The 14,176-nt window shown below is 35.8% G+C and overlaps 1 protein-coding gene across 1 annotated transcript in view; it reads left to right on the top strand.

Moving 5' to 3' along the window:
- The window catches only part of LOC138709330 (probable glutamate receptor), a 112,032-nt gene that overhangs the window by 14,572 nt on the left and 83,284 nt on the right, over nt 1–14,176 (top strand). Inside the window, exon 2 of the mRNA XM_069840027.1 lies at nt 12,286–12,465. The gene's annotated coding sequence lies outside the window, so the exon portion shown is untranslated. The remainder of the gene's footprint in view (nt 1–12,285; nt 12,466–14,176) is intronic.

Raw genomic sequence — 14,176 nt, 5'->3', positions numbered from 1 at the left:
ATGACTATTTCGTTTATATGACGTCATTCCATTTTCGACCAATGAAGTGTAATGAAATTTTGAATTCCAATCAATCACAGTCAGACTTTGCGATAATTTCTGCAGCTAGATTTATCGCTCTCAATTTATCGCATGGTCATTCTTTTGTTTAGTCATTGTCGCCAACTGTTTCCCCGTAAATTAATGATCATGAATACATTAAGATACAACTACACGGTTAAACCTTTCTTTCAACTTTAAAGCAATGAATGCAAGATTGATATTTAATATTAATTAATATATTTACGCAGTGAAGACCACGTTCAAAACGGCGCACCATGTAGACACTAAATCTTTATGCATCTTAATTGAACGTACCTTTTAAACTTGATTCTTCTAATATTCTTCCCAGATTGCACGCATACGCGATTGGAATATTGAACTGTGTAGATGCAGCTTTAGTTCCGTTACACACTACAGCGAGAATGCGTTTGTCGATCTATAAAAAATGCTTTCGTGTAGCACTCATTGTAAGTAACGGTCGAAACAAGGCACAGCTGACATTGGTCCTGCTTCCACAGGAGGCCTAACGAAACCTATAAAATTGTAGCTTATAACATTTGTATTGAAATTAAACAATGAATAGACGTTCAAATTTATGTAACATCATCGCATATCAAACTCAAAGACCTTGAATAGTAATAATGTCTTTGATCAAACTGCCTTTCGTATGGCGTAATAAAATTCGTGTTTTAATTAGGCCTATCTATACCGAAATGGCTTCACTGTGTAGCAACATGTCTCGCTGTGAATACATAAGCATTGGTATATAGCTGTCCCCACTGTTACTGTTAAATTAAATTATGATTTCAGCAGATAATGAAAATGTATTTATTATAATAATAACAGAAAAGTGCAGTACATGTAATTAACATTGTTAAACCTGTATTTCGTTTTTCGCAATTGGCATTACTGAATAATAACATCGAATTTCCTTATTGCAATAATCGATATTCATCTACGAGTATTTCAACTTCACAATGTCTGAATAGGTTAAGTATTCGTTAATATACAATTATTGACATTTTGTGATCGAATTTTAGGGATATATTATTTAAATTTTTATTTTATTCACGAAATAGTCCTAATAAATGTCACTCGAGGTCTGAGATTTCTCAGACCTCTCGTGACATTACCACAGACAATTCTCACTTTATCGTAATACAATATTTTTACGCATTTCACAATTCATTTGTTTCCATCGGAGGCTATTGAAAGACCACGAGAATCTATTCTTAAAAAAAATTAGTTGTACTAGTGACAAGTTGACAAGTAGGCCTAAAACAGAGGCAAGTGACAACTTAAAGAATTTTTTTTTTTTTTGAGTTTCACCCTAAGCTTGTCAAATGTGTCAAATAACCTTTTGATACTTGACAAGATTATTAATGAACATATTTATTAATATCTACACGTTATTTTTCTGTAGTATTGTGTACTCTACACCAGGAGTAGCCTAAGTTTTCGTTATACTGTACTTTGTTATATTAGTACTAGCATCTGTAGCATATCATAGCTAATTTCATTGTATTTTATATACCCTATTGTACGAATGATTTCGTATCTCAGTTTGATTTATTTATGAAGTGGAAGAGAAGGCCTGATGCCATAACTTCACCCTAACAAATAATTATAATTCTAATTAAACGATCCTCACTGTGAGGTCAAATAGTTGAACGTGTATGAACTATTGTGTGAGTAGTAGTTCTTGCTTTTATTGCAATTACTTCTCTATAATTCTTATACTTTGAATTAGTTCTACTGCATAATATGATTAAGAAGAGAAATTAATTATCACTGACATAGCCTGCTCGTCTTTTCAAATGTGACCTATTTCATAAGCATTACTGAAGATTTATATTATTTTGTTTGAATATTTTCCCAATCCTATGAGTATACTCGTATGTCATGGAATACCCAAAAGCATAATTCTGATCACAGCAACCATGAAAGCCAAAAACCTTATATATCTAAACAAAATGTCAAATGAGAGAGCTGCAGAGAAAATTTTAAATTGTAAAAGAGAGGGGAAACAAATAAGTCAAAGGCACAAGAAACGATTAATAGATAGGTGAATAACCATGATTTCACTAACGAAGATATTGCTGATCAATAATACTAATACCAATGTATACAGTAAGTGTATTAGTGCTTGCTGCTTGGTAGAATAGGTAGCGATATACTCACTGGTAGCTGAGTAGTCTCCTGTAAGGACTATTTTTTTGCATCACGAATGACACTGTCTTGGAATAATACGCTTTGGGTACTCCTATAAGTTCGCACGGTAGTTCATGTCTGAGACCTTGATAGATGGTATTGGATGTGACAAAAGCATATTTTCTCTCCTTACATATCCGCCCCAATCCCAGGGCAGCAGATTCAGGTGCATTGCCACTCCAAGGAGCTATGAGTTTCTTGTGTATAGAGTTCAGCACTGGATCTTTTGATGCCTGAGAGAAAGATCCAGAATAAAAAGGATACTGTTATATTTATTTATGAAATCAAACTTGTAAACTCTTTCTTCGTTTCTTTGTTTATTATTCTTTGTTTATTATTAACAAGGAACCCCTTGAGTGCGAGGTCGCAAGTGCTGTCTCTAGTAAGGCTCATTTGAAAGTGTTGTGTTAACAAATTATGGGAGGAAAAATATTAGCTGCTAATCCACCATGTGCATCAGGAGGGCGACAGAAAATGAGTGTCCGGGATGTGCAGAGATCAACCCTCTATGGGATGTATTTATTGCATTTCACGAAATGGACATCGTCAATATTCAAGAAATGTTCAAAACAAACCATTAACTTGCACTAACTTCGACCAATCGGGATTTGAAGAGGAAATGCATATGAAAGGAACCCTGGAAATTAAAGGTACCAAGAGAGTTGTATCAAGATCAACGAACATAAATGTCCTTACGCGTTCGCATACAAATGCGACTGTTAATCCGGATGGTAAATTGGCGGGGAAATTATTTATTGTGCTGCGAGAAGTTGGAGCTGGGTACCTGGTTCTAATGAAGTGCACTGGTAGCAATTTTAAAAACATGGGGGCATGAGATAGTTACTCTGCCAGCCATAAGAAATTCACTTCAATTAAATTCCCCAATGTAAAAAAAAATGGAGGTGTCCTGCCCCCTACGATTCTTTCTCGTGTCAGTGATCTTGCAAGGGCAGTAGGGAATATTTACGTCAAATATTTACGTAACAATAAGCAAGAGTGGGAAAATGGGCTTAGCAGAACTACAGCTATGGTATGCTTTTGGCCAATAGCTGTGGAAAATAACTTGCTTTTGCTTGATTCCTACTTTGCGTATAAAAATCATACTCCTTTAGAGCAAACTATCCCTCCTGAAAAGTCTGTGACATTGCAATTCATACCACCTGGAACTACTGGACAAATTCAGCCTCTGGATGTTTGTTTTTTTCCGTGCCTATAAAATATATTATCGCACCATCTGCAGGTATGCCTTTAAGGATAGCCAGTTTCAGGATAAACTCCACGATAGACTGTTTCACATTCGGTTGCATGCCATCACATTCCATCAGTTCTCGTCACCACGTTAGACCAATACGATTCTATATACATACCTAGTTGATACCTAGTGGATACCTAGTTGAACAGTTTATAACTCCCAAGAAGTTCGCCTTCGATCTTGATGGTGCGAACCTTTGTGATCTCTGTGGCGCGTAATTTTTCATCCAGTGCTCATGGTGCAAGTTAATGGTTTCTTTTGAACATTTCTTGAATGTCGACAATGTCCATTTTGTGAAGTGTAATACATACATCCCACAGAGGGTTGATCTCTGCATCTCCCGGACACTCATTTTCTGTCGCCCTTCTGATGCACATGGTGTGTCATTAGCAGCTAATATTTGTCCTGTCACAATTGTTAACACAACACTTTCAAATGAGCCTTACTAGAGGTTGCACTTGCAACCTCGCACTCAAGGAGTTCCTTTTAAGACTCGGACAAAGTAGCTGTATCAGAATAGGCATCCTTGGCCCATGCGTTTTGTTTACAAACATTAATTATTAGTTGCCACGTGTTCCCCAGCCGACAGTAGTGACGACGTATATTCAGTTCCCATCGGCTGTACTGATGTTTTAGCTAGGAGGTGAGGAGCGCTCTTCTCAGGAAGTAGAGTTTTAGCCAGTGGAAGGGGTAGTGTTTACTTAGTCTGAAGCAAGTCAAGGCCCTATCCTATACAGCTATACAGCCTATCCTGATACAGCTACTTTATCCGAACCTTACGTATTATTGTTCCTTTTTCCTTTCTTTATTAGTTGACTAAACGACCAAACGATGAAAACGATCAACGGACTGACTTACTACATCACTGACCGAATAAGCGATATACTAATCACTCACAGAAAGTCTTAAATTAAGTTTATACTCAACGTCTGACACATTTTAAAGATATAAGTGAATTTCTCGGACCAATTTCACAATCACATTTTTCATCTTGTCAAAAGGCTAATACGTTCTAGTTTGTAATTTTACCTGGAAATAGTCTTGAAATTGAGATCCGCCCGTGACACCCACTCTATATGTTCCATCGTCTAGAAGTCCCTTAAAATCCGTGAAGGGCAGGTCTGAAGTTGTGATAGAGAGATGGGATATCAGAACAGAGGAGTACGCAATCAGTATGATAACGACTGTCAGATTCACTGTGAAGTAGACCAATCTGGAGCCCCATGAATTTGATAGACAGTTTCGACCTGCAATTTAATTTAAAATATCTTCATTCTCCTTTTTATAATACCAGAAGTGTTGATGAACTTTTTTCTGCGTTTTATTATTATTATTATTATTATTATTATTTATTAGGCTCCGTATTCCAGCTACTCATAAACTGGAATGAAGTTGCCTGATTCGAAATATATGTGACGCCACAGCGCAGATACATGTACTTTCGTATACAAAATAGTTAGCATCCTCTGCCCTCTTCCTCTGGAAAGTCAAAACCGGGACGCAATTATATTGATCGCTGCTCTTTCTAGTCGTATTATTTAAATAACTACATCTTTGTGGCTGAATGAAGGTTCATTGCAGAGGTAAAATGCCTTAGGTAAGACGCTCAAGCGTGTAATATTGCAGGGCATAGTTGAGGATATTTGAATTAATATTGTCACCGTCAATATAGACAACATTACATAACATTTGTGTAAAATAAACGTAAAAGTGACAAAAACAGTGCACTGAAAAGCACTGCAATACCAAAAGTCACAGGAAGTGTGTTGAACATAATCCAGAAGAACCAGTACCATCAAAATCTGAAAATTATGAAAATATGACGTTTAGCGTAGATTTGTGTACCTTAACATTTTCAATGCCAACATCCCAATTAATAAATTAGATAATCTACATTTTAGAGAATTTAAAGAAAGGTATGTAGAAAATTAGTAGGGTTTCAGTGATGAGCGACCTGCAGTATTCTAATGAAACACGAAAAAATATCAGACAATAGGAATATCTTGTACTAAATCATGCACCAATAATGTCATGTGCTATTGAAAGAATTTCTTGCAATATAAAATCATTTCAAGTGACATCCGCATATGCTCAAGTTACGTAACTTAAGAATGCACGTTACTATTCACTGCAAAGATCACGGCTAAAGCATGTGTTTACTAGTATAGTTTCATACTTGCGAGAGTTGACTGTACTCCACGAATACGTAGAGACGACCTGTTTGTTTATATCCTTATCCGTTGCATTACCTGTGTTAAGCATACAACTGGGTGTTCATTTAAAAGTGTGTCATGACGTCACTGTTGTGAGTCAGCGATTTGAATCGAGTTTCAGCTTTTATGTCAGAGAAGTTGCCTATTAATCAAGGCGTTCAATCTGAACTTGAGAACGTGTACGGTATAACTTGAACGTCGTAGCAACAGATGGCGATCTGTACTGTCTGTGTACTACCGTAACCTCTTTCGAAGTGTGTTTTGCGCGGGCAAGTCGAACAGATATCATTGGTTGCGTACGGCAACATTCCACAATACAAATCAAATGCTCCGTGTCCATGTTGACCGTCGAAGTTAATGTCAACAAATACGTAAGTAATCGTCTTAACCCTCTCCCCATATCCCGACAGTAAGAAAAAACCCACCTCAGTACATGTTTCAAAACAGTTCACTTTCCTGCCACTACCGGCGTTACCATACGTATCGGTAAGTACTCTTCAGAATGAACGCCGTACTTGCTAGGCAACTTCTCTGACACATAGATAATACACCTCTGTGGAAGTGCAGGAAGATTGAATTCTCTAGGCTCATCGACTAGCCACATGACGGCATACAGCAAGCCATGACACACTTCGAACTGAACACCCAGTATATACCCAATGTGTCTTTAACTTCAGTCTTTAGGTAGCTGGAATACGGAGCCTATTTATTATCATCAAAGGCGGTTTTGCAGCTTTGGCTGCTCTAGTATGTAGAGTGCACGAAGTAATTTATAGCCTAAATTGCAAGTTTTGATGAGAGCTAAGACAATAATTTAAAAATGCTTTCTATGTTAATATTTAGTTAAATAAAATAATGGACAGATACATTTATTTTAACGTGAAACGTTTATGGGCTTAACATTCGAGAAATCTGGTCACACTTTCTGTTAATACGGTGACGTCATTAATCACAATAGGCTTTGGATGACTGGAATTATGATGTGTTTCAAAAAGAATTACAGTAGTTTCAAATCTAGTCAGCCGTGAAAAAATGAAAGGGATTAAAATGAATGTGGAATCATAATAAATTCATTAATTAAAGTAAGAAACCTTAACGAAATATTTAATGTAATTTAATAAAAATTATTATTCGTACACAAATGAGGTGATTAATCAATTCAGGAAGTTTAAAGGCAGAAATATTTAATTTAACATATTTAGTATAATTCTAAGGTACTTAATTGTGGTATTAATTTCCAAATTAATCCAATTCTCTGTTCGTGTAAACGAACTTTCCAACCATGGGATAAGTCAGAACCAAAGATATAAAAAATTAATACATTTTGAAAGAGTTCCGCTATTTCTCAGTGTACACTGACGTTCAAAGATATCTGATCCGACTAATCGATAGTGATCGATAATTTGTTGGTGGAAATTTGTTTTCTTTAGTTATTGCTTCTATGAATAGATGGCGAAGATAAGTCATTGTTGCCAATTGTAGATAAGTATTCCCGCATTATGGAATTCAATTTTTCATCCCACTCAACTTATTGTAAAACAACACTGGGTTTAGCTGGAAACCGCTGATATTGTCAATTGTGATAATAAGTAATGCTTAATCTACATTATCATTTTCTCTGAAACTTTTTTAACTGTCCCAATAATGGTGCCACCTGTTGAGAACTAGCGGAACTCTTTCAAAGTTTGTCAATTTTTTTATACCTTTGGTTCTGACTTATCCCATGGTTGAAAAGTTCGCTTACACGATCATAAAATCGTAGGTCGGATGGATATCTTTGAACGTCAGTGTACATTGACGTCCAAAGATATCTGATCCTACTAATCGATAGTGATCGATAAATTTGTTCATGTAACTATCGCTTCTTTAGTTACTATTTCTATGAATATACGGCGCAGATAACATTCAGTGTCGCTAATAGTAGATTACATAAATAAATTACAAAATTAAAAATTTCATACCCCTCTAATGATTGTGAAAAACACTAGTTTATCGGGAAACCGTTGATACTGACAAATGACAATAATTTTTACTTAATCTACATCAAAATCTTTGTCCACACCTGTGGAGTAACGGTCAGTGCGTCTGGCTGCGAAACCAAGTGGCCCGGGTTCGAATCCCTGTCGGGACAGGTTACCTGGTTGAGGTTTTTTCCGGGGTTTTCCCTCAACCCAATACGAGCATATGCTGGGTAACTTTCGGTGCTGGACCCCGGACTCATTTCACAGGCATTATCACCTTCATATCATTCAGACGCTAAATAACCTAGATGTTGATAAAGCGCCGTAAAATAACCCAATAAAATAAATAAAATCAACATATTTCCAAATACTTTTATATCCGTCCCAATAATAGGGTCATCTATTGAGAACTAGCGGAACTATTTCAAAGTTTGTCAATTTGTTATATGAGGCGTTCAGAGCTAACGTGGATCAAGTCACAAATGTCCATAAGTTGAATTTAATTCATTTTCTGATTACCTGAAGTTGAATCAAGTCTTAATGCCAAGCATTCGCCGGTAGGTGACACCAGTCACTTTTGGCTCAGATTTTTATTGTTCACGATGTTCTGAGCCATAGTGGATCAATTCACCAAAGCGTTGCATCAATTGACATCACAATTGTCTGTATTTTAGTGTATAAGTCTAGAATTTGAGAATGGAGCAATAAAATGAATTGCTAATTAAATTAGATAATGCACTAGACCAAGTTAACTTTAAGTCCTATTATCTCAAAACTACGTCTCATGGACTTGATCCACTTTAGCTCTGAACGCCTCATATATCTTTGGTTCTCACTAATACCGTAGTTAGAAAGTTCACTTACGCGATCAGAAAATAAGAGGTACAAATATCTTTGAAAGCCAGTGTACAACACATTCAAGAGATGCAATAGACACTAGTCTCGAAGTATGCTAGCTATTAAATTTTAAGCTTAATTAGCTGCTAATGTTTATGATAATTTTTAAACCTAAACTTTAAATTATATGTTGTCATTGTAAAAAATGTAGTTCGACCATGGGAAATTTCAATCTATAGTGTGGAGATTTTATTCACAAATGGTTGGCAAAGCTGCTCGCAATTAATTTGGGTTTGTCAGTTGTATTGAGTCTGTGAATGTAAAAGGTATCGTATTTCTTCTAAGTCTAATTTTAGTTATTTGTGGCCATAATGGCACTGTGAAATGTGTTACGTTAGCAACATGGCAACATCTAAGACTCGCCCTAATTTGTTTTATATGACGTTTGGCGGATTGGATGAAATGAAAATATCGGGCGATGAAGTTCGCTGTTCGTATGATTTGACGGGAGCAAAATAACAGTGTATTGGGCTGTTATTTGGTTTGAGCAAGATTCAGAACTATTCCTCTAAAAACAAACAACGCATTATACTGCTGTCGTTGTGTTTGCAATTAAATTACATCACAAGGAACGCAGTTGTCAACACCTCTATTATATCGAAAACCGACAATGAGAATGAATGTGATGCTTTAGACAAATACAAATTGAACATTAATAGGTGCCTCATTTGCATCGGCAGGTTGAATTTAACGATTTAGTGCGCGATCTCAATTTGAAAATGTAGCAGGCAAGGCTACAATGTGAAACTTACTGACATATCTATTTTAGTGTATGTCCTGTACATAGAAACCAGCAAGGAATTCACGTGTTTCGTTACGGTGAAAAATTCAGAGAGAGTGAGAATGAGAGTGTGTGTGTGTGTGTTTGTTTTTTTCTTTCTGTAAACTTTGATTTGAATACAATCAAGCGAATGGTATCTAATGCTTAAGTAATTATTTACTTCAGTTGACGGCTCGTTTTCTAGACAAAATTTATTTAGAACTTTTTGATTTGACTTTGGTAACGTGTATAGCTGTCAAAAGAAAAAGTGGCTGCTCTCTAGATACTAAGTTCCCTTCGGGTATCTCCGCTACAATTCGGAGAGTCCACACCTGTGGAGTAACTGTTAGCGCGTCTGGCCGCGAAACCAGGTGGCCCCGGGTTCGATTCCCGGTCGGAGTAAGTTACCTGGTTGAGATTTTTTCCGGAGTTTTCCCTCAACCCAATGTGAGCAAATGCTGGGTAACTTTCGGTGCTGGATCCCGGACTCATTTCACCGACATTATCACTTTCATCTCATTCAGACGCTAAATAACCTAAGATGTTGATAAAACGTCTTAAAATAACCTACTAAAATAAAAATTAAAAATAAAAACAATTCGGAGACAGGTGATGTTACAGTTGTTGGACAAAGATGCCTGCTATATACAGTTATAATTAAAGTATTCTACGTGTTACACTTGTAGCGTAATGGTAGCGTTCCGGGCTGGTATACGTGAGGTCGTACGTTGGAACACCACTGGGTGCTTTTTATGTTCTTTTGTTTTTAAGATAGAAAGAAAATATAATTTCTGCTGTCTTTTTTATGACTGTTTTAGTAGATCTAATTAACATCAGGTCCATGAATACATTATGCCATGACTTTATAAAATATTTTTGACATTAGGGCTGTTAATGGAAGGAAAGAAAGAAAGATTTTACACTCAACAAAACAAGCATACTGACGTCTGCCTTAGAAAATTAAAACAATTAAAAGTTAAAATCCAAACCAAAAGCCATGATTCAATATTTAGTCCATCTTCCTCCAATCTCGATCACATTTTGCAGTTGAGTGGATGCCCTGGACGAGCTTCCACAAATCATCAGGACGTCTTGGAGAGAGATTGGACTAATTTTTCCGCATATTATTATGCTTCTTTACTTGTACCCCCGTGGCTCAGTTGGAAGAACGTCTGAATTCAGATGTCAAGGTCTCACGCTCAAATCCTCCTCGTTCCTTTTCATTTCATTGTGTTACAGGGTGGTATAATATAAGAAGAAAAAACTAACACTAGTATTATACAACTGTTTTTTTCCAAATCTAACATTAAATTTATATTATTTATATCGCTAAAGAGCATAAAAGAATATAAATGATAACTTGAATATTATTCATATCACTAAAGAATGATAACAGAATATAAATGGTAACTTGAATATTATTTATTTCGCTAAAGAACGATAACAGAATATAAATGTTAACTTGAATATTATTTATAACGCTAAAGGACTATAACAGAATATAAATGATGACTTGGATATAATTTCTAACGCTGAAGAACTATAACAGAATATAAATGATAACTTAAATATTAATTATATCGCTAAAACGATAACAATATAATTAATAACTTGAATATTATTTATATCGCTAAAGAACGACAGCAGAATACAAACGATAACTTGAATATAATAATAATAATAATAATAATAATAATAATAATATATATATATATATATATATATCGCTAAAGAATGATAACAAAATAAAATGATAACTTGAATAAGGCTCGAACTCACAACTTTCGAGTCATTAAGCGAGCACTCTACCGCTACTTTATGAGAAGCAGATATAGAATGTCTTCATAGTTCCGAAACTGCTTCTACAAGCACGAGCATCGTGTAACATCACCATGATCCGCAGTGGACTTAGAAAATATTCGCTGTTCACGAGTGCGGCTACTTTTTTTGACAGCTGTACAAACTACTCAAACTGAGTGGAAAGCAATAATGAATAACTACAATTTTGTCATAGCCCTAGTTCTTCTCTCACTTAGCTATACCCTCATCTAACAAACTTTAACCTTGTCACAGTCCTCTGTCTCATGTCACTTAGCTATCCTTTCATCTAACCCTTCTAATCTTGTCATATATCTCAACCTCACATCACTGAGCTATCCCCTCGTCTAACCTAACCTTTAACTCGTAATTTTTACGGAAAAAAACACGTCACAGTTGGATAAAATACAGTGCAACACAATCAGATACTAACACTAATGTACGCGTCATAATGATAGCATAAGAGAAAAAGAGAGACCAACTCATTAATATATCACAACGCCCTCTACAAAGAAACATAAAAAACACACACACCAACCTCAGTCGCCTACCCAAGAATACATACCGCTCAATTTTAGTCGTTTCTACGTATTCCCCAAGTAAAGTTAGAAAGTTTTGAAACAATTTTGTCGAGAAAACGCGCCGTCAGCTGAAGCATATAAATACCGATGCTTCAAGGTCAAGTTTAAATCAGTTTGGTGCACAGCGAGAATGAGTTGTCATTCATGTTTCTAGTCCACCCCATAAGAATAAGACATGAAGGAATAGACGTACTAATGGAAAGTTTGTGATCTGAAAGTTGTAACCATCCTAGTAGGTTTGCAAAGACTATGACACAGCAGACCAGTATGTGAAAAGGAAACGGTCTACACGGGAAGAATATGTCGTTGATGAGAAGAACAGGGATTTTTGTGGGGCCGCAAATAAGGGAGCTTCTTCATGACACAGACTTTGAAACAAAAATGAACAATGTTGAGACAGCAGTGCTGAAATAGTTTGCTACCAAATGTAGTGATTTTCCGTAGAACAAGTAAAACTCAAATTTTCAGAAATTCTTTCATGATATTGTATAAATTTATCAGGTTCAGGGTGCAATTCCTTCATTACAATCTGGATTTTTTTTCCTGACAGTCTGGGCTACATGACCAATATGGAGATCGGTTCCATCGCAAAATTTCGCAAACGGAATTACTGTACAAAGGCAGGTGGGATGCTTCAATGATGGACTATTACAGCTGGTTGCTACACAGCAATGCATGCTGTTGGTAATACAAGAAGCAATCTACATGCGTCTATTTCAAGAAGTAATTGGTATGTATTCCTTTTTATTAGCCTAAGTTTTATTATGTCCTCTTTCTCATTTAAAGTACATTTTAAAATATTAATAATTGTTATTGAGCCATTATGTGTTAAGCTGTGTTGTGTTATCTGTAATTGATTTACAGTAACGTAGGATGGCTCAAAATGCCAACACGCTGTAACTCAACAACGCGATACGCCAATTCTGTGAATTGCATTGAATTCAGTGTTCTATACTTAGCAAAAACATGTATTTTGATACAAATTACAGAAAAAAGTTTAAATTCGTTGCACAATGATTAGATGAACAAAAATTCCGTGAAATATGACGTGTCTAAAATTATTGTAACTTTGAAAAGATATGACAGCAGATGGGATTCTATAAACTACTGCAGCTAGTTGATAAGAGTATCTGGAGATCTGTTCTAGTAGGTCAGTGGTAGTGTTTACCATTCTATTGACTAGATTTATATAGCAGGTTCTGGTTCGAGTGATACTTGTTTTGTTATCTACCAAACTATACACTTTTATGTCTGTTTTAGGTTAGGATATATTATATAATGCGTTTCGTTGTGCCATTTTCATTTTAATATGTGTGTTCTTTTAGAGAGTAGTGGATATAATCATAGGTGGGGAGGGGGGTGAAGCCTACAAAGTAGGACTTGTTTTAGGTACAAAGCACGTACGGTCAGAAGACCCGTGCATTGGATTTTAGAGAAAATTATGATAATATAAAAATCTGTATGTATAATATTACTCAATAAATCTATCTATCTATCTATCTATCTATCTATCTATCTATCTATCTATCTATCTATCTATCTATCTATCTATCTATCTATCTATCTATCTATCTATCTGTCTGTCTGTCTGTCTGTCTGTCTGTCTGTCTGTCTGTCTGTCTGTCTGTCTGTCTGTCTGTCTGTCTGTCTGTCTGTCTGTCTGTCTGTCTGTCTGTCTGTCTGTCTGTCTGTCTGTCTGTCTGTCTGTCTGTCTGTCTGTCTGTCTGTCTACTTGTGGTGTGCAAAGAAAAAATGTTTCCCCCCCAGATTTCTACTATTTTTATTAATTTTATAAATTTCGTTCAGCAAAAAACTGTCTGTTTAATGCAACATTTTTTTCCCTTTTCAAATCATCTCATCTCGCCAAAAATTTGGCACAGAATGACAAGATCCTCCGTATATCAACTGGAAATGATCACGCATAGACTGTATTTTTCCTCATTGCATAGTGTGTAATTTCAAGCAGCTAGTCGGCGAAAAATATTTTTTACACCCCTGTCTTTAATGCTAAATTCTTATACAGACGTATTTATAATAATTCACAATGTAATGTCGAAGTGTAGTCAGATGCTTACACCTTGTAGAAAATCCTTACAACAGAGCGAAAGTTGCATTTTCATATATAAAATAATTTTTTTCTCGAAAACGAAGCAAAAACGAGTAAAATTATATCACTTTTTTGTTTGAAATATCTTAAAGAATAACACCCTGAAATTAATGACACAATCTACGGTTCATTCTGTATATCTAAATTAAATAATTTAGTATCCATCCAAATGAGAAATATGAATTTTCGTTCTCCGGATTGCGCTCGCTCGCACGCACACACAAAACATTCTGTTATAATCACAGAATGAAGACATTTAGTCCGTCGTGCGACAGCCAATGAAGAGCCAAGCCCGACTAGTCGACTGCTGGCCTCACGTCTGTATGTCCCAGCA

This window comes from Periplaneta americana, chromosome 1, assembly GCF_040183065.1.
Source record: "Periplaneta americana isolate PAMFEO1 chromosome 1, P.americana_PAMFEO1_priV1, whole genome shotgun sequence".
Taxonomy (NCBI): domain Eukaryota; kingdom Metazoa; phylum Arthropoda; class Insecta; order Blattodea; family Blattidae; genus Periplaneta; species Periplaneta americana.
The sequence above is the reverse complement of the archived record's forward strand: the minus strand, read 5'-3'. Positions and strand labels throughout refer to the sequence as shown.